Raw genomic sequence first — 18,646 nt, 5'->3', positions numbered from 1 at the left:
TGTAACTGCCATCCAGGAAATTGTAGTTATGCAATAGAGTTGAAATATAAAAGACACCTATATGCAGCAGATTTTATTTAAAAGATGTAATGGATGTATTACCGATAGTTTAACAATAAAGCAACATTTGCTTTTTACAAGTGCTTGTAAAGATATTGAAATTGTATTAATTATTTTATTTCTTAGTATACTTGCAGAAATGTTTAACAGACTTTTACTTCTCAGTTTCAGTCTTGAGAAAAAAAACACGCAATCCTTACTGTTTCTAGTCTGATTTATTATTTTCATGAATCCAAATGATGTGTGAAATTGAATACAAACTGTGTTGAAACAGTGAAGTTGCTCCCAAAGCAATCAGCTTCCAAATATTTTTGAGGGAAATATTAGAAATGTCAGCCTGTTTATCTGTCAAACTTTCCAGTTTCAGGACTGGACTTTGAATAAACATAAATAAATAGATTTTTATGTTCCTAGGAACTCTGGGAGTAAGTCAAATGAAATGGCCTGATAAATGTTTACATTTAACTATTCAACTATTTAACTATTCAACTATTCAAAACTTTTCTGCTGTTGGTCATTCCTCTCCATGGAAGGAGACTTTCATAAATCAACAGGAATTCATACAGGTAACGTGTTTTACCTTCATGGAAGAGTTCACAAAACCAGGGTCACTGATGCTTATGAAAGTTTATTGGAACACTGCTATTAACTAAATCAATATTCACTCTTCATTAATACAATGTGCACCTATACAGCAATTGTTTGCCTGTGAGAATATTGATTTGTGCCAGCTGTACCCCTCACCTTTTCTGCTTTTCCCTGTGATTGGAATAGTTATATCTCCTGCTGAATCCATTGTTTTGCAGTTATAAAAGCACAAATGTAATGGAAAAGAAGCAGATCAGTGGGTATGAGGCACAAGATGTCCATTTATTTCATTTAGTAAAGAGTTCCCTGTAATATCAATTGGTAATCAATTGGTAATTGGTATCCATTTGAACCCCAGTTCCTCTCAAAATCATTGCTTAAAACATTTCACTGGAGAGTTATAGCTCAAATACATTCCATCAGATAGAAGACAAAACTTTACCTTACAGTCTGAGCATTTTATATGATTGGAAATACTGTCATCTTTGGTTTGTTGCAAACATCCATTATTGAGGAGAACGTGCAATTTACATGTGTTACATGTTACATATTTAATTACCATGTGCTCCCTTCTCCATTTACCATTTACCTTCCTCAATATATTGAATTAATTCAAATCAGACTCTATGTATATGTATTTGAGTGACAGAGAGAGAAAGAGGGAGAATGGGTGAATGATTATTAATAGCAATGGTGGCAAAGAAATATCAAGGTGTCACACAAGGCACCAATTGTAAAAAAAATGCTTGGGGATAGTAACCTTACAACACCCTGGGAGATTCACACTTTCAAATCTTGACCAAGCTAAGCTGTAAAATAATCTTAAAAAAACATTTAAGGTATACTAACTTCTGACAGTATATATATATATACGAATGCTAGCTATGCAAGAATTGTTAAGAGTGAATGAATTATGAGTTCGCTACTAGAGGGAGATGATAGCCTCCTGTAGATAGCAACAGACCACAACCTGTCTTTTCCAGCAAAAATAGGTTTGACTGAGTTGGATGTAACTGCCAAAAACTGTCAAGGAGTAAGTCTAAGCAAGGAAAATATGCATATTGGGCCTCTATTGTAGAGTCTTTTAGTTCTGCATGATATATCATTCTTGACAAGTCTGTGTGGAAAAGGGCTGATATTGGACATGTTCTCAGGGAGAAAGAAGATTCGCAGGTACTGCTTAGAGGCAGAACCACATGAAACCAAGTGGAAAAATTGAAGAAAGATAGCTAAACCTGTTATTGTGGAATGCATTCAGGATAGACACAAGAAGCCTAAAGTGCAGCTTGTTCAGAGGTAAGCATATTCTTTGCTTTTGCAGTGCAGTTCATAAGTAAAGTGATGTGAAAAATAGGACAGCCAGTGATGTGAATATTTGTCTTTGCCTCACTGGTTTTACTGTTGCATTATTTAGTCTTTGGGGATTTTTGTCAGGAGAAAAGATGGGGTTGGGAGGGAAGTAGAGAGGGACTGTTTACTTCTAAACGGTCCTAAGCTGTATGTTGTCTTCTCTCTTTCTGTCCAAATAATGTTGACCTCACAATGGAAAGTGATGACATCCTATGCACTTTCCAGTTGCTACAAAATGGAGACTTTATGAAATTGCTTGTTTTATATATCTGTATTTTACATATTGAAAATGTATTGGAAAAATAATCCTATTTCTTTGAAGCATGAGAATTTCTGGTATGCTTTTGTTTACTCTAAGCAACTTCTCAGTTTTTTTAACATGATGGCTCTAATATTTCCTGATGCTAAAGGACATAAGAATGTTTCAAAGAGGAACAAAAACTGTTATATCTGAGTAAGTTTTATGCTGAAGAATAAACGAATCAGGGAGCTCTGTGTCTATGGGAGAAATATTCTATTTTTGTGCATTTAAAACATTTCTCATGACAGTTTTGTTATCACCACAGACATACCTAAGATCCTTCTGGAAGTTCCAATCTTACAAACTTCTTTAAGTAAGTAATACATGGTCTGTTTATAAAATAAAAGATAATTCACTCTTTAATGTTTTTGATAAAACTGGAAATGCAGTACAGAAAGAGTTGTTATTGTCCAAACAAGTTAAGGCATATTTTCCCACTGACTGAAACTAAGAAAACAACACTTGGAGAAATAAATCACTGTTTTCTTCCATGTACATATGCTTGCCAGGGATAGGTTGTCCTCTTTATGTCAGACTCTAATCACTCAGAAAAGAATATCTAAACATCTTTAAAAGCTATCTCAGAGGTAAATACCTTTAGCAAGTTAGTATACAGAGATCAGTTATATTGCTCCCATCAGCCTTATTAGGAGTCTTACAGTTAAATTCCCATAAGCTAGTTGGAAAACTTACTCTGCAAAATGGAATCATTTGGAGTTGTCTAATAGCAAGAAAAACTGCTCACCAAGGAGTTCAACAAACAATTGGAACACTAATTTACTTCTCTCCTTGAACCGATAAATTGTTTCCTATTTGCACATACTGTCATTTGTTATGTTCATTCTTTTACTAATTTTTTTTCTCAGAATTATTAAGCATTTTTCTTCCAACATTCATATCCCCAAATATAGCATTGGATTGATTTAAGGAACTTTTATACTTCTATTTGCTTCTGGTTACAACTCCCTGATGATAAGCAAAACAATTCCTTTAATGTGTTTCTAGAAACAAGTCAATGGCAAAAAATCCTAAGGTTTATTTCTGCAAAATGCCAAGTCTCCAGACCTTTTGCTGACCTTCCTTCACCATTTTTTTGCTTACACTTTGATAAGCAGTTGAAAAATGAAAAATTATATATGGTGTTTACTACTTGGAAGTGTAGAAGATGCTCGTCACTTTGTTAATTTCAGGCAGATAAAGTCAGTATTTTTCTGTGGTTGCCTGGATATCTCTCTATTTCTTTAAAACTCACCAGGAGCAGATGTCCTATGTTGGAAGACTATTAAAATATAATAAACTTTAAGTTCTGAATACAATGTAGTGAATTTATTTTTTTAACTGTTTTAGAAGTCTTGCATGTGAATTTATGTATTTTACAGCATATAAAACCTTTAATCAGGTGAAGATTTTTTTATCAATCTGCTTATTTTTTTATTTACATATTCAATACAACATGGTTTTCTTCTTTATTTACTCGTTGAATAATACAAATTCTAACTCTTTACTACATATTTTTATAAAATTTCTGTGCTACAATGCCTGAATGAACAGTAATGGAATTACAATATGAATTTCCAATAGTGCAGTAGGCTGTTTTACAACTAATCTAATAAAGTAAATGAGATTATCATCTATTCCTTTAGTTTTTTCATGTACTCTGCTGCAACTAGGCAAGGCTGGTGTAAGGGAGCAAAGATAGCTTTAAACAATCTGCATTTCTCCAGTCTTTTAAGTTACTGAATATTAACCCATTTCTCTTCATATCATGTGATGCAATGCAGCCAAAGCTGTGTTATCTAGCTTAAGGTGACTTTTTCTGGTTCTGCATTAGAAACACCAGCTCAACCATTTCAAATTTCCTCACAGTAGGATTGCATCTCCATTTACTTGGATAATTTGCCAAATTTCAAGTTTTGTTAGATGATGGACTCAGAGCTTTTCAAATATGCAAATCAGGTTGTGCTCTGGCTTCAGCGCTGTCCTGTTATTCTGTGTACTCACTGCTAGCATGGTTCTTGATTGGCTAGGTGAGAGAGTTTATCTACATAAACACTCGCTGATCACACATATCATTTTCTACAGATTAGGTCCTTAAATCTTCTTATTTACCAGAACAGAGATAGCTAGAATGTCAGACAGCAATCAGATGATCTACAGTTTAGAAAATCTATTTTTGTAGAATGTTTTCCCTGACGTAAAAATATTACCATTATGTTGTGAAAAATGGCCAAACATGTGATAGTGTTAAAGTCATAGAAATTGGCCTGAAAAGAGCCAAGAGATTATCTAATCTCATTAAGATCTGCTATATCATATGTATTTAATTTTTGTGATGTATCTTTTTGTAAAGCATGTCTAATGACTATGTGACATTTCCAGGCAATTCATTCTAGTATTTTATGATCTTAACTTCCCCCTCACATGTAAAGAAAATCTCCACTGCTATAGTTTAGGTTCATTATGTATGTATGTATGTATGTATGCATGTATGCATGTATGTATGTATGTACGTATGTATCTGTCTGTCTACCTATCTGTCTTTCCCTTTGTCTCTTTCATTCTTGCTATTGCATGTTGGTATCTTTCCAACTGTTTTACTTCTTTCCTTTAAATACTATGTAAGTATGTCCAGTGTTCTAGCTCAGGAATTACATATGTTGGAAGACTACTGTCAAGACTTACAGATTTACTGTTTCCAGATCTGAAGCCCCTAAAACAGGAAAGATGTGGAACTGTTGGAGAGGGTGCAGAGAAGGGACACAAAGATGATCATAGAGCTGGAGCACCTCCCTTACCAAGACAGGTTGAGGCTTAAAAGCTCAAGGAGGGAAGGTTTAGATTGGATGTAAGGGTGAAGTTCTTTACAGAGAGAATGGTGAGGTGCTGGAGCGGACTGCCCAGAGAAGCTGTGCATACACCATCCCTGCAGGTGTTCAAGACCAGCTTTTTTTGTTGTCAGTTGCAAAACTATTGTAACTTTCTGTGCATTGATATGTTAAGAAGATTATAAAATCCAGAATCCACCATGGCATTGCAAACTGAGAAGGGCAATATCTTCTTACCTGGAACTTTTTAAAAAATTATTATTATCATTACTATTTTAAGTAGCAAAACCTCTTTTTGCCCAGCATTTCATTTCCTAATGATACAATTTCAGAGAACTCTTCGAATACTTTATTAGGGTAGAGTGCACAAGATTTTGAAGATGCGCTGATTACTCTGCTCCTGGTGATATTACAAGCAAATACTCATATTATGTGTACACATTATACCTTGAGTGTCGTGCCCTTCACTGCTATTGTGGTCATGGTTTTCAGATAGAATTGGGAAGGCATATGCAAATTGCTCACTCTCAGCTCAGTGAATAAGACAAATACTTTCAAGAGTTGAATATTTTAACAACTAACTTATTTGAATATCGTTATATGTGTGAATTGCTGCTGTCATATAAGGAATGCTTGGTGTTTAGAGTATTTATGAAATGAGTGGGTTTTTTTTTTCTTTTTTACTGAATATGACATAAACTATAATCATTATGGGCTCTTTTAATAATATATCTCTATTTCTAGTTTGCTTGCTCCTCATTGCTGAAGTACCCAGTACTAGTACTTAACTACTGAATGCAAGAACATTATATTCTTTTCCTTAAATACTGAGTATTATTGAGTAACCTAGTGTAAAGATTCAATTCCAAGGAGAATTGTTGCAGCCTGTTGTTTCAAGTATTTATAATTAATTTCTAGAGAGGTTATTATGCATTTTTACATACCTTCAGTATTCTAACTGCTGCGAATGAAAAAATAATTCCACTTGAGTTTGAGGATATGTTTAAGGACATACTTGAGGACTAAGATTCTCAATTCCCTTACTGTTCAGAAGACAAAGATGATCTAAGGATCTGTGTCAACTCTATAATAGTTACTTGGAAGGTTTAATCACAGTGGTGAATGGTGACTCAAAAAAAACCCAAACCCAAACCCATAAAACAACCATGGTCTAGAAAACTTGAAAACTTGAAAACAATGGAACAGTTAGAAAAATGGTATGTAGTTGTATGTGGTCATTAGTCACAGCAGTTTTTTGTGGGATAACAGAGTTGACTAGGTAGCAGAAAATATCACTCTCTTATATAAAGAATAGCCTGCTAATGCTGCGGTGCTTTTGTTTTTCTACCAGGCATATGACATTCCATATATATATGTTTTGAAACTGTCTATGCATTGATGCGTTTGCCATTTATCCAAAGTACTAAAATACTATTGATAACACAGTGATATTTAGTTATTACTGAGTAGTTCTTGTACAGTGACAAGGCTTTCTCTTTTTTGGACCTTGTCCAGGGATATACAAGAAGACAGGAGGGCATTTAGCCTGGATAACTGTTATGTGGATGTTCCACATAACGTCACCAGCAGCAGTAGAAGCTATGGAGACAGAGGGAAGGTAAATATTCCTTGGAGTTTTATTGGCATCAATCTACTTTTGGGAGGTGGTGATTGTCCTTCTATCACTTGTATTTTCATAGAACCACAGTATTGTAAAGGTTGGAAAAGACCTCAGGAGATTGCCTTGTTTGCTCCTCAGCCCCCCCACTAAAACAGGTTCCCTAGAATACGTTATACAGGAAAGCATCTAGGCAGGTTTTGAATATCTCCAAAGAAGACTCAACAGCCTCTTTAGGCAGCTTGTTCCAGAGCACTGTAACCGTAAAGTAAAGGAGTTTTTCCTATGTTTGTATGGAACACAGGAAGTGTTGTCCCTTGTACTGTCACTGGGCATCACCAAAAAGATCCTGGCCCCATCCACTTGACTTCCACCCTTTAATATTTATAAACATTGATAAGACCCCCTCCCCTTAGTCTTCTCCATGATGAACAGTCTTCAACTTCTCAGCCTTTTCTCACAAGGGAGATGCTCCAAGCTCCAAATCATCTTTGTGAGCCTCTGCTGGGATTTCTCTAGAAGTTTCATGTCTTTGTTGAACTGGGGACCCCAGAACTGGACACAGTACTCTGGACATGGCCTCACTGAAACAGACCAGAGGGGAAGGATCACATCCCTCAACCTGATGGCCACGGTCTTTTTAACGCATCCTAGGATCCCTTTGGCCTTCTTGACCACCAGGGCACCCTGCTGGCTCGTGGTTTTTATTTGTTTACTTTTCTTCCCTATTCAGTATTAAACTATCATTTCTCACTTCTGCTCTTCCTATTCTCTCCCCTGTCCTGCCTGACCAGGATCAACTCACCACACTGGGCAAAGAATCATGCCTCTTCTGTAAGAGGTGGAAATGAGTATTTGTTCTGCATCACTGAAATCCTTTATGTTGTTTTCTTCTAAAAGATTCCTATCACTAGAGGTTGTTGAAAGGGGACTTCTGATGAGGCACACTGTCTGGTCATTTCAGTGATGTCACTTCCATCAACATAAATAACTTCTCGTAATAGACAGGAGGATACAGTCACCACCTGAAACTTTAGTTTCTCTCCACGACTTTTCTGTTGGGAACCTTGACTTAACTTACTCTGTCAGTAGTAATGTGATAGAGATTGACTTCAGGCTGTAAAAATGCTAACAGAAAAAAATCATTGCAGTTTACAATTACTCTCTGAAGTCCCATGGAGGGTAGAGTTTAAAGCATTCAGGAAACAAGGCAAACTTTTACTTCAGTTCCATGATTATAAGTGTTATGTGTAAATAGATTCTTCCCTCCAGAGTTGATTAGTAATACTGATAAATATAAACCAAAAGAGGGGAATTATATGTATATGATCCACAAATCCACCTTTGTTTATATTTTCATCTCTTGTCCCTGACAATGGTAAAAATTGTGGAATACTCTATTAATTTCAAAGTCTAGTAATTATAGTTTATTTATGCTTGAGAATTTTGTTAAATTAGCATTAATAATCATGTTAAATCACTACCCAGAGACACAGCTGAAAGTTTGATCTTGTTTATGTCAACGATATAACAATAAATTTAAATAAATAGGCCCTGCCTCTCCAGAATTTTGGTAAAATGCTTAATTCCTGTCATTTCAAGGACCATTCATAATTACATTTACATAATTAATGTGGTTTACTTTTAATAGCACTTATACTGAACAGTGAGTGTCAGACTGAATGGCTGAACAGCATATGACATGAGAAAATTAATGTATTTCTGAATCATTCATTTAGTGGGGGAAAATTGTGTAGAGCACTGCTGAATGCCCTTCTATTACATTCTAGTCAAAACATAAGTGAATTGACATATGCAGTTGCTAGCTGAAGTATACTTCATGAGGAAGTGCTTGGTACTTGCATCATGAAACATTATTTGAATATGATTAGATTTTGTTTTCTTCTTAATTTCTCAGTAATGATTTAGAAAATAATCTGAAAAGTCTCTTTCTACTTCATATTGTTTACTAAGGAGGATAGTTGACGTTTTAACCAGCTGTTCATTGCATTTTTTTTAAATTTAACAGTATCAAAAGTAGGCAGAATGGGAACATTTCAAAATGTCTTAAATTCCCACATCATGTCTAAGACCTTCTAGATGAATGGTTAATTTACCACTCCAGCTCATTGACTGTGATCTCTGCTGCATAAACACTGTGGTAATTTTTCATCTGGAATATTTTTGACATACACTTTTGTAGGAAAAAAAAGAGGGACTATTATTACTGTCCTGGTTTCAGCTGGATTATAGTCAACTAGAGCCATTAAACACCCCGATGCTGAGCAGAACTTGTGCAGAACCAAGGACTTTTCAGCTTTTCATTTTGCCCTGCCAGTGAGTCCTGGGAGGGGACAAAACCAGGATGACTGTCCCAGGCTGGTTAAAGGGATATCCCATACCATATGCTGTCACACTGAACAATAAAGCCAGGTGTAGTGAGTTTAGGGGTGGGAAGCTGTTGCCTGGGAACTGACTACCCATCAGTCAGTGGATGGTGAACTTCACTAGTATTGCATGTTCTTTTGTTTTCCATTTCTTTTCTGCCCTATTAAACTGTCCTTATTTCAACCCAAAAGTGTTATCTTTTTCTGCCCCATCCCATTTCTGGGGAGTGCTGGGGCAAGAGGAAATGCTTATGCCTAAAGTGGGATTTCCATTAAGCAACTCAATGATATTTTGAAAGCAGACTTCTGCATTTGATCTAAACTCTTTTATACATCAGCAGAGAGAAATAACCACTTTTAAGGTTTTCAGCTTCCAGTCCTCTTCAGAAGTGCCACAACTAACTATGAAGAGAGGACAAGTAACTCCAATATGATCTCAAGTAGTTGCCTAGATTGCTCTCAGAGCTGAAAGTAAATCCACTTTGGTGGAATAAAATAGTCTTGAGGAGCTTTTCTTAATTTAATCTATTGCCATTTAACACAAAGCTTTGCTTAACCACTTGGGTGTTGAGACACACAAAAAAAAGCGCAAAAGGTAAAGCACAAGGAAAAACGCAAACATTAAAGGGAAAACACCTGTCCTCCCCCTACTCAGGCTCAATGTAAAACAGATTCCTTTCTTCATTTCCTCACTGTTTCAGATTGTTTCTGTCCCAGGTAGCACTCACTACTCTCACTTTCCTCTGTTGTTGCTGGCTTATACATTTTCATCTCTGCAGTTCCCTTAAGGCATGGGTGTCCAATCCTTTGGCTTGTATGAGGCCACACTGAGTGAAGACAAATCGTCTTGGGCCACATATACACACGTTGCTCCAGAAGTAATGCCTCCTATTTACTTCCACAAAAACTACAATGAATACAGAGAACACTATAACACTATTTGGTAGAGCAAATTCTCAGTTACAAAACACTGTTTTTCAACATAATCACTAACATTTGCTATTTATTTTCAGCAATGATGAAAAACAGCATGCATACTGTGCTCACAAAAATCTGCTCCAGCAGAGGTGCCCCACTGCAACACTGTTGCCACTTTCGAAACACACAGTTCACTACTTCACTGTGCTCACATCCACTGTTCAGTTTACATAAATGTTTAGCAAGCATCAGTGTATGTCAGTGGGTGCCATTTATTCCATAGGGAGGAATTCAATGACACACCTTTGCTTTATGTGCACTACCATGTCAGATGCCATTTTTTCAGGCTACCCCTCTGATGTCATGTGTTACTCAGCATCAAATGTAATAGAATATTGGTGGGAGGATTCAACCTCTCCTGCCATACCACATCTGATTTTGTGGGCCAACACAATAAAATAGAAGGCATTACTTTTGGAGCAGCCTCCATAAAATATGTAGTATAGTTAATGTACATAAGTAACAAAACTTATTTTAATCTTTTACATGCTTTATTAAAAAAAAAAAAAAAAGAGAGAGAGAGAGCAACAACAACAACAAAAGTGGAATATTCGACTGTTTTTGTGAAACTAATGAATCAAACTGGTTTAGTGGAAGTAGCTACAATTCTCAGTGAGCTCTCAAATCACTCATCAGATATTTTTGATGAAATTTTACTCTTCCTGTACCTCATCCTTGAAAATAGTTGTTCACAAATGTGCATAATGACAGAAAGTGATGATGTGAATAACGTGTTACTGTGAAGCAAAGGATATTTTTCTCTGCTGAGATAGGGCTCATGAAAGTCTCGTAAAGAGACGTGATCAGAGTTTTGAGTTGAGTATCTGATTGCAACTCTACACATTCTACTTGAAAATTCGAAGGTAGTGTCAACTGAAAATGGAGCCACAAACATAAATTGATTACTTTTTTTGCATCTTGAATCCTATTCTCAAATTCTTTTGTCAGAACAGAAAGCACGGCTGTGTATTTTTTGCTGTTCAGAGCACTGTGTTTATCAAGTGTATCAAAATACATACAATTATTTACCATCACTTGAGTGGGCACAGCACAGAACTGCACAACATTGCATTCCCTGTGCCCTGGTTTCAGTCAGCACAGCTTTAATAGTGCATTGACGGTTTGGTTGTTGATGGGTGCGTACCTTGGGCCAGTCAATGGTGAAGAGCTGTTGCCTTTACAGTACAGAGTGAAGGGTGGGCCACATTGCTAGCTGTGCCAGGCCATGTAACGGACACGCCTGCCTAAGGGTATAACCCCCCACCTGTGGATTTCAGTCCCTCAAAGATATCTCTCATCTGACATGCTGTGTTTCCTTCCTCCAGCTCTAAACCCTCAACAAAATTCTTCTACATGCCTCCCTTTCTCGCAGAATCACACAACTGCAGAGGTTGGAAGGGACCTCAAGAGATCATCGAGTCCAACCCGCCCTGCTAAAGCAGGTTCTTTGCAATTGGTCACACAGGTAAGGCACACAGACTGGTTTTAAGTATTCCCATAAACTCCACAACCTCTCTGGGCAACCTGTTTCAGTGCTCCGTCACCCTCACCATAAAGAAGTTCTTCCACAAGATTGTATGTAACATCCTATGTTCAAGTTTTAGGCAATTACTCCTTGTCCTGTCAGTACACACCACTGAGAAAAGCCTGGCCTCATCCATTTGCCTCCCACCTCTCTTTACATATTTATAAAAACTAATCAGATTCCCCCTCAGTCTGCTTTTGCCCAGGCTTTCCTCATATGGGAGATGCTCCAGGCTCTTTATGAGCTTCTGGTCCTCTGTTGGACTCCTTCTAGGAGATCTGTGTCTTCTAAATGTGACCTCACCAGGGCAGAGTAGAGGGGGAGGATCACCTCCCTTGACATCTTTTTAATGCACCCCAGGATCCTAATGACTGTCTTGGCCATAAAGGGCATACTGCTGGCTCATGGCCAACCTGTTGTCCACCAGAACATCCAGGTCATTCTCTGCAGAGCTCCTCCCCAGTAGATCATCTCCTAACCAGTAATGATGCATGCAGTTATTCCTTCCCAGGTGCACTCTACACTTGCTCTTGTTACACTTCATCAGTTTTCTCTCTGTTCAACTCTCCAATCCATCTGGATCTTGTTGAATGGCAGCACAGACTTCCAGTGTGTCAGCCACTCCTCCCAGCTTTGTATCATCAACAAACTTGCTGAGGATGGACTCTATCCCTTCATCCAGGTTGTTGAACAATATGTTGAACAAATCTAGACCCAGCACTGAACTCTGGGGAGCACTGCTATTTATAGACCTCCAACCAGACTCTGTGGCACTGACAACAGTCCTCTGAGCTCTGCCAGTCAGCCAGTTGTTAATCCACCTCACCATCTACTCATCTACCCTATACTTTCTCCTCTCTCCTCTTTTTTACTCCCCCTGCAGTGGCTGGAGGGTTCCCCCAGCTGCAGCTGTTTAGGGGTATGATGGGCTGTTTGCATCAATGTAATCTCTGTCTGGAAACAGCTGCGTTTGACTTAGATATCCTTGGTTGATACCTATTTCTTCTTTCCTATACACGTGGTTAGCACAAAGTAGAAACTCGATATGGAATCTCGTATTAGAAGTCTTCTATGAAGTGTCAATTGATGATAAGAGAATAGAAATTATTTCAGCTTGAATGTTTCTCTTCTGCCAACAGGACTTGTGCAGGAGAGAGCAGATTTGAAATTAATGATCTTAAATTGAAATGAGGATTCTAGCAGTTTTTCTTTTTTTGTGTGTCTTAAGTGAAATGCTGGCTAGAAACCATACCTTGGGGTATTGAAATTTTACCAGTAAAACACATCAGGGAGCTGGGTTATATTTTCTGCCAAAGTCCAGAAGAAGTCTAACCACCTGTAACACATGAAAGGACAATCACTTAGGGTATAAGTTGTAAAAGTGTTTGTACTTCTCCACTGTGTTTTTGCAGTCTTTGTATTGGTACACGTGAGCTGAAAGAGTCTGTGTAGGCAAAGTAAGGAAGGGAGTTTTTCATGTGTTTAACTAGGCTTCAGAGAATGAAGAGCCCAGTGCTACTAGAACTCAGGTAGCTGTCTTGGATTATAGCCATTAAAATTTAAGTGTGATTTTTATTGGTGGAAACACAAGTGCCTGGGGAATCTTTATGTATCCTGAGTTTAACAGCTGTTAGGTTTTTGCTCTGAAGAGACACAGTTTGCATTCAGTTATTTTAATTTAGACTTAGGAAATTGTAGGTCTATGTTTCTTTGCAACTGTAGCTAATACCACTGACTAACACTGCTTCCTAGATTTAGTGTCATTAAAAAAAAAAGTAAAAAAGAATACAACAATTTGTGAAATGGCTGTTGAAGTTGCTTGTCTTGCAATATCATTTCCTATGGTATAGTCTCAGAGAAAATAATTATAATGATTTAGCTAAGGTATGTGAACTTTTTGCATGCTTTCAGAGTTCACCTGCAGAGAAGGAGAAAATACTGGATATTCTTCTTTACTGCTGTAGTTCAAGTTTATAAAACTTAAGTATGCCAATATTTCAGATTAGGTCTTATTCATGTTATGGATTTGAAATGAATTGCGCTTCAAATAAAAGTGAAGACTGGGTATAAGTGATTATAAAATGAGAAATCAGAATATGCAGATAATGCTTGGTAAGAAACATTATAGTGACAGACTATTTACCAGTGCTATAATCTATCATATTAATATAGATTAATGAAAAGTAATAATGGCTGAATTTATTTTTCTTCCTTTGCAATGATATTTCTCACATTGCACTTCTAATCTCTCTTGCTATTAGTAAGATAATTGAATGTGGGATAGTCATTAAGAAACTTGAGGTAATAAAAAAGAATAGTGTTATGCAAACACACAGTTTTAAAATAAAGCCCCTCTAATACACGGGACATTGAGGATGTTCAAAAGAAGGCTGGTAACAACTCCTAAAAATGCCATAATGTGTAGTCACAAAGCTATTTCTGTGAAAATTGTGGGTTTTGGTTTTTTTTTGTTTGTTGTCCTGCTTTCACTTCTAGCCAGCTTCCCTGATTCATATTTAGTTAGAGCTAAAGCATATGGTTTAACATTACAAGCTTTGTGCAGCTGCAGCATTCATTTGGGCAGGGAATTGTAGTATTGCTCAGCTCTTACCTGGTAACAGGTGCAAGAGAACCTTGTGGTCTTCTCTGAAAGCAACGCTCATGAACAGAAGTCTGTTTTCTCTTTGTGTAGCATAACAAAGACTTGTAATGTCCTATCAAGCTGTGAATAGTTGTCTCTAGTTATCATTACAGTTACTAGTCATTGGAGAACACAAGGGAAGGGTATCTAATGATAAGAAAATCTGTCCTCTTTATTAAAGCTTGAGAGTACAATCCCACTGTCACACTAGTTTTAAGAAAAGATAGCCAGAGCAGGTCCCACTGCCTGCTTTGTATTACAGTCAGTCTCAGAATTCCTTTCTGAATGTATAGTGAATAGTACAGTGAATAAGATCATTGAACCAACTCAGGCAAGGAGAAGGAACAAAAAGATATTTCATTATTAATTTTATAATTTCCCTCTCCTTTGTTTTTGTTTGCAAAAAAGAAAAGAAAGATGCTTTAAATATAAACTTAAGAGCTGATTATGATAGTTACATTATTTTTTTTCTATTTAAAAATGTAAAAATTAATAGAGTTGCAGAAATTACTCCTTTTTCATTGTACTAGAGTTAGAACATCAAAATCATTTTTTTTCAGGCAAAAAAAAAATCAAACAATGTTTTTTTCATGTTGCAACATGATAAGGTGTTGTGGTTTAAAGCTCTGATTAAAATCAGATACATTTTTCCCCAGTACAGTGTGATACATTATGGCATTATTTTTGAGAGTGATAAGAAAGTACCGAAGTCTGAAGTTTTTCTCAGAAAATCCTTTGTTCCAGCTAAAATTATTTTTATAAATGTGGGCTGTCAAAAACTCAGCAGTTTCAAAACTGAACTGCTGTAAAATAGGTACATGCTAAAGCTGGTGGAAATACTCTGATACTACTTGCTTATTTTAGTGTTTAAAAATATTAGAAGTTAGAATTTTTAAAGTCCAAGCCCCTCAAAAAAGCATAAAAAATATTGAATGAAGCAACTTCTCTAAAACTGAAAGTTTTGTTTCTAAATATTGAACTGCTACTTTTAACTCTTTTATTGAAAAATATTCTTCAAGTATATATTATTTCCAAAGTATCTATTATGATGAAACACTATCTTTGAAATGGGAAACTATTCTGCCTTCAATACTCTTGTCTAACCATGCTGTCAGCAGAAAAGTGAGTCAGATGGCTCTTTTTGCACTGTCTATGGAAAAATAGCAAACAGTGGTAGAGACAGAAATGGAATTAAAATGTAGAAAAAAATCCTTTCATTCTTCCTTGTGTGGCATAACCAGTCTCGCTCTTCAGATTGTAAAATTGTGAAAACCAGCAATATTTCATAAAACCCAGAAAATCTGGACAAACGCTGATGACTTAAGCAGCATTCTGTGGACTGAATGCACATAAAGTATGTACCTTTTCAGACACAAGATATTTTTATAGGAGAGATGGACCATTTATAACCATTAAATTCCTCATCCAGGCTCCTGACACAACAGACAATGTGATTTTTACATACTTTTACTTCCACCAGTTTAATGAAGAGGAATTGCAAGATGGCTGCATCCCTGAAGTAATTCTTCAGCTGGGGTAAGGCTGAAATAGCCAGTGATCCTAATGAGGAAAAATGAAAGAGCATCACCACTTAATTCATCTCATTATTGGCTCTTAAAATAGAGATAAATGGGAGAGAAATAAAGAACAGGGAAACAGACATGCATTTCATTTCTGAATTGTTATCCTGCTGAGGCAATATGTATGGCCAAGTTGGTCTGTGTGTGGGAATTCTCTGCCTGGTCTGTCAGCAAGATCTGCTCTTTCAAGTTGTGTGACAAGGGCCTTGCCTTAACCATCAACTGCTTATGGACAAGTTCTGTGGGAATGGAGGGAAATACCAGCTACCAGCAGCCTATAAAAGATGGTGGTTTTTAGCTGAGAATACAAAGGCATCAGGTCCTGTTTATGGAGCATTTTCTTCTATAACCCATGAATTGCTTTGAAACACCTTCCTTTTCCCCTTAGGTGTCTCCCTGTCATCTTGTGTATCATGTACTCCCAGCATGTTATGGAAAGCATGAGACATATCTTCTGATTCATAGAACACACTTGTGCTTTGACAAGTGTCTGCCTTTGTTTATTCATTTACTTCAGACAGCATATCTCAACATGTTCTGTGCTTAAAAGAAAAGGAAAAAAACATTTAAATACAAGCTTATGAACAATTTTGCATTTTACATCCTTTTGTTTTTCAAAATATTTAAAAACGATCTACTGTTGTCTGATTTATTTATGGCTATCCCTTTCAAAAAATCTTTATTGGACTGCAAAATTTGAGATATTTTTAATTCTCTTTTTCTCATCATGTTTGTTAAGTAATTCACTGATATTTCCATTCATTAGCACTTGTCTTCTCAGATCCTAACCCTACTGATGTTTAGGCCTTTTAGAATGTCTTGCAGTAACAAAAATCTCAAAGTACATTTCTTGAATTTTATTATTGGAAGTGTCAGTTAGGTGAAAATGCAATCTAAATACAGTGTATTCCAGTATGTCTCAGAAATAATTCTAGCTATACAAAAAAAGGAACTTTAAGTAATGTTCTCCCACAATTTTTATAACTTCATTGTAGGAGGAGTTTTAAGCATCTGATTAGTGGCTACGTCTAATGTTTCAAAATAAAAATGTGAAGAGAACTGCCATGTGTGTCCAGCTTGGTATATTTGTAAAGCTAAAGCTTTACAACAAAGCAACAAACGGTCAGCATAAATAGAACTGGATAAAATTTATTAACACTTTAAAAATGCATCGATAATTAAAAAGAAGTAGCAATGATTGACAAAAGGCAATTATTTTTATCATAGTGTTTGTAAGCACTTTTCCTAATGCACACTGAAATGAGATTCTTAAGGAAAACTAGAAAAAGAACTCTAGATAATTACTTTTTTTTTGTAGAAATGGGTGCATTTGTGTCCTGACAAAACTTTTTATTAAGGAGAATATTTAGTTATACAAAAAGCTACTTTTTGAGGTGTTACTGTTTGCTTGTTAAATTGGACATTAAAAATGTTTAACTTGTAAATTGATGAAAAAATGTAAATTGAGACAAAACATGATTCATTTCATAGCCAAGTGTAATAAACGTGCTTGCAAAATATTTCACAAATAATTTTTTAACTGTCATGTAGCTAATACTGTGTACAAATACCTAATTTTCAATAATATGTATTTGTTTTTTGTAGAAGACTAATTTCATTAACTAAAATTTGGATGGGAGATATTCAGTGCTTCACATCAGCCACTGAGCTGCTTTAGCTGCATGAAATACATCTGCAGAAGGACTTCTGTTTTTTATTTGTACTGGGGTTTGTGTACAATTAGCATCTTCAAAAGTCAAACCATTGATAGATATACCTAAAACTATTGCAGAGGGTTTGTTTCAGCAGTTATTCTTATAGCGTCTAGTTTGTGGAACTCCCTGCTGTGTAACAGAAATTGCTTAACAGAGTTGGGTGCACATGTTCTTGTGTGTTAGCCAAGACTGGATGTTAACAGAAACTGATAATATCAAGAGGGTTAATAGGGTTAATTAAAGATTAATATTAGTTGATATACAGGGCTGGGTGCAAACAGATAGGAGACAGGGTCATACCTGGTCAGCCTGGAGTGCAGAGAGCGAGCTTTTGCTTTTACTGTGTTTGATAATAAGTGCAATCAAAATATTACAATATGAAGTACCCAGGACAGGAATAACTAACACTCTAATGATAGCATGCCCAGTTTATTATCCCAAAAGGATGTTTTTGAAGCACTAACCTGTTTGACTGTGCAGGGAAGATATATTTCTATTTTTTTTCCAGATACTCAAACCATCAAGTTAGCAGATTCTGACAATGCATTTTTCTTCTGTTGAATTTATATACTAGCTACATAATTAAATATTAAAAAGGTTAAAAGAAAGCCAAAAGACTACTTCAGATGCAACTGGCTTGGAATCTCTAACATCCAAATGCTTAAGAATTTCTCCTGCAATTGAGCAGATAAGGGTACAAGTTCCTTATCCATTAGGCTATATTCACACTAAGAAATTAAACGTAATGAAGACTGATCCCTCTCTGACCATAATTTTCGTTTGTTAGAATAACAACCTGAACCGTGCTATCTTTGGGAAAACATTGCTAAAAGCCCTTCTAAAAACAATGCTGTTGAGATGTTCCCTAGAACTTATTTACAAGTGTAGATGCAACCATGTTGACTCGTGTGAGGCAGGTACCAACAGTCCATTCTGCAGCAGTTTGTAGTACAGACTTGGAATGACTCTGAACAAATATGAGCAAAGAAAGGAAATAATTTGAGAATGAAAGGCATGGAATATTTTGTATATATCTGCTAGCAGAAATGTAAACATTTATATGGATAGGGAGAGAACA

At 36.2% G+C, this 18,646-nt stretch overlaps 1 long non-coding RNA gene across 1 annotated transcript in view; it reads left to right on the top strand.

The window, feature by feature from the left end:
• The first annotated feature begins 1,776 nt into the window (after positions 1–1,776).
• LOC125689254 (uncharacterized) overlaps positions 1,777–18,646 on the top strand; it is a 67,925-nt gene continuing 51,055 nt past the window's right edge. Inside the window, exons 1-4 of the long non-coding RNA XR_007375140.1 lie at positions 1,777–1,944; positions 2,565–2,612; positions 6,640–6,742; positions 11,433–11,572. This is a non-coding gene — a long non-coding RNA (uncharacterized LOC125689254). The remainder of the gene's footprint in view (positions 1,945–2,564; positions 2,613–6,639; positions 6,743–11,432; positions 11,573–18,646) is intronic.

Source organism: Lagopus muta, chromosome 2 (assembly GCF_023343835.1).
Source record: "Lagopus muta isolate bLagMut1 chromosome 2, bLagMut1 primary, whole genome shotgun sequence".
Lineage (NCBI taxonomy): Eukaryota > Metazoa > Chordata > Aves > Galliformes > Phasianidae > Lagopus > Lagopus muta.
The sequence above is the reverse complement of the archived record's forward strand: the minus strand, read 5'-3'. Positions and strand labels throughout refer to the sequence as shown.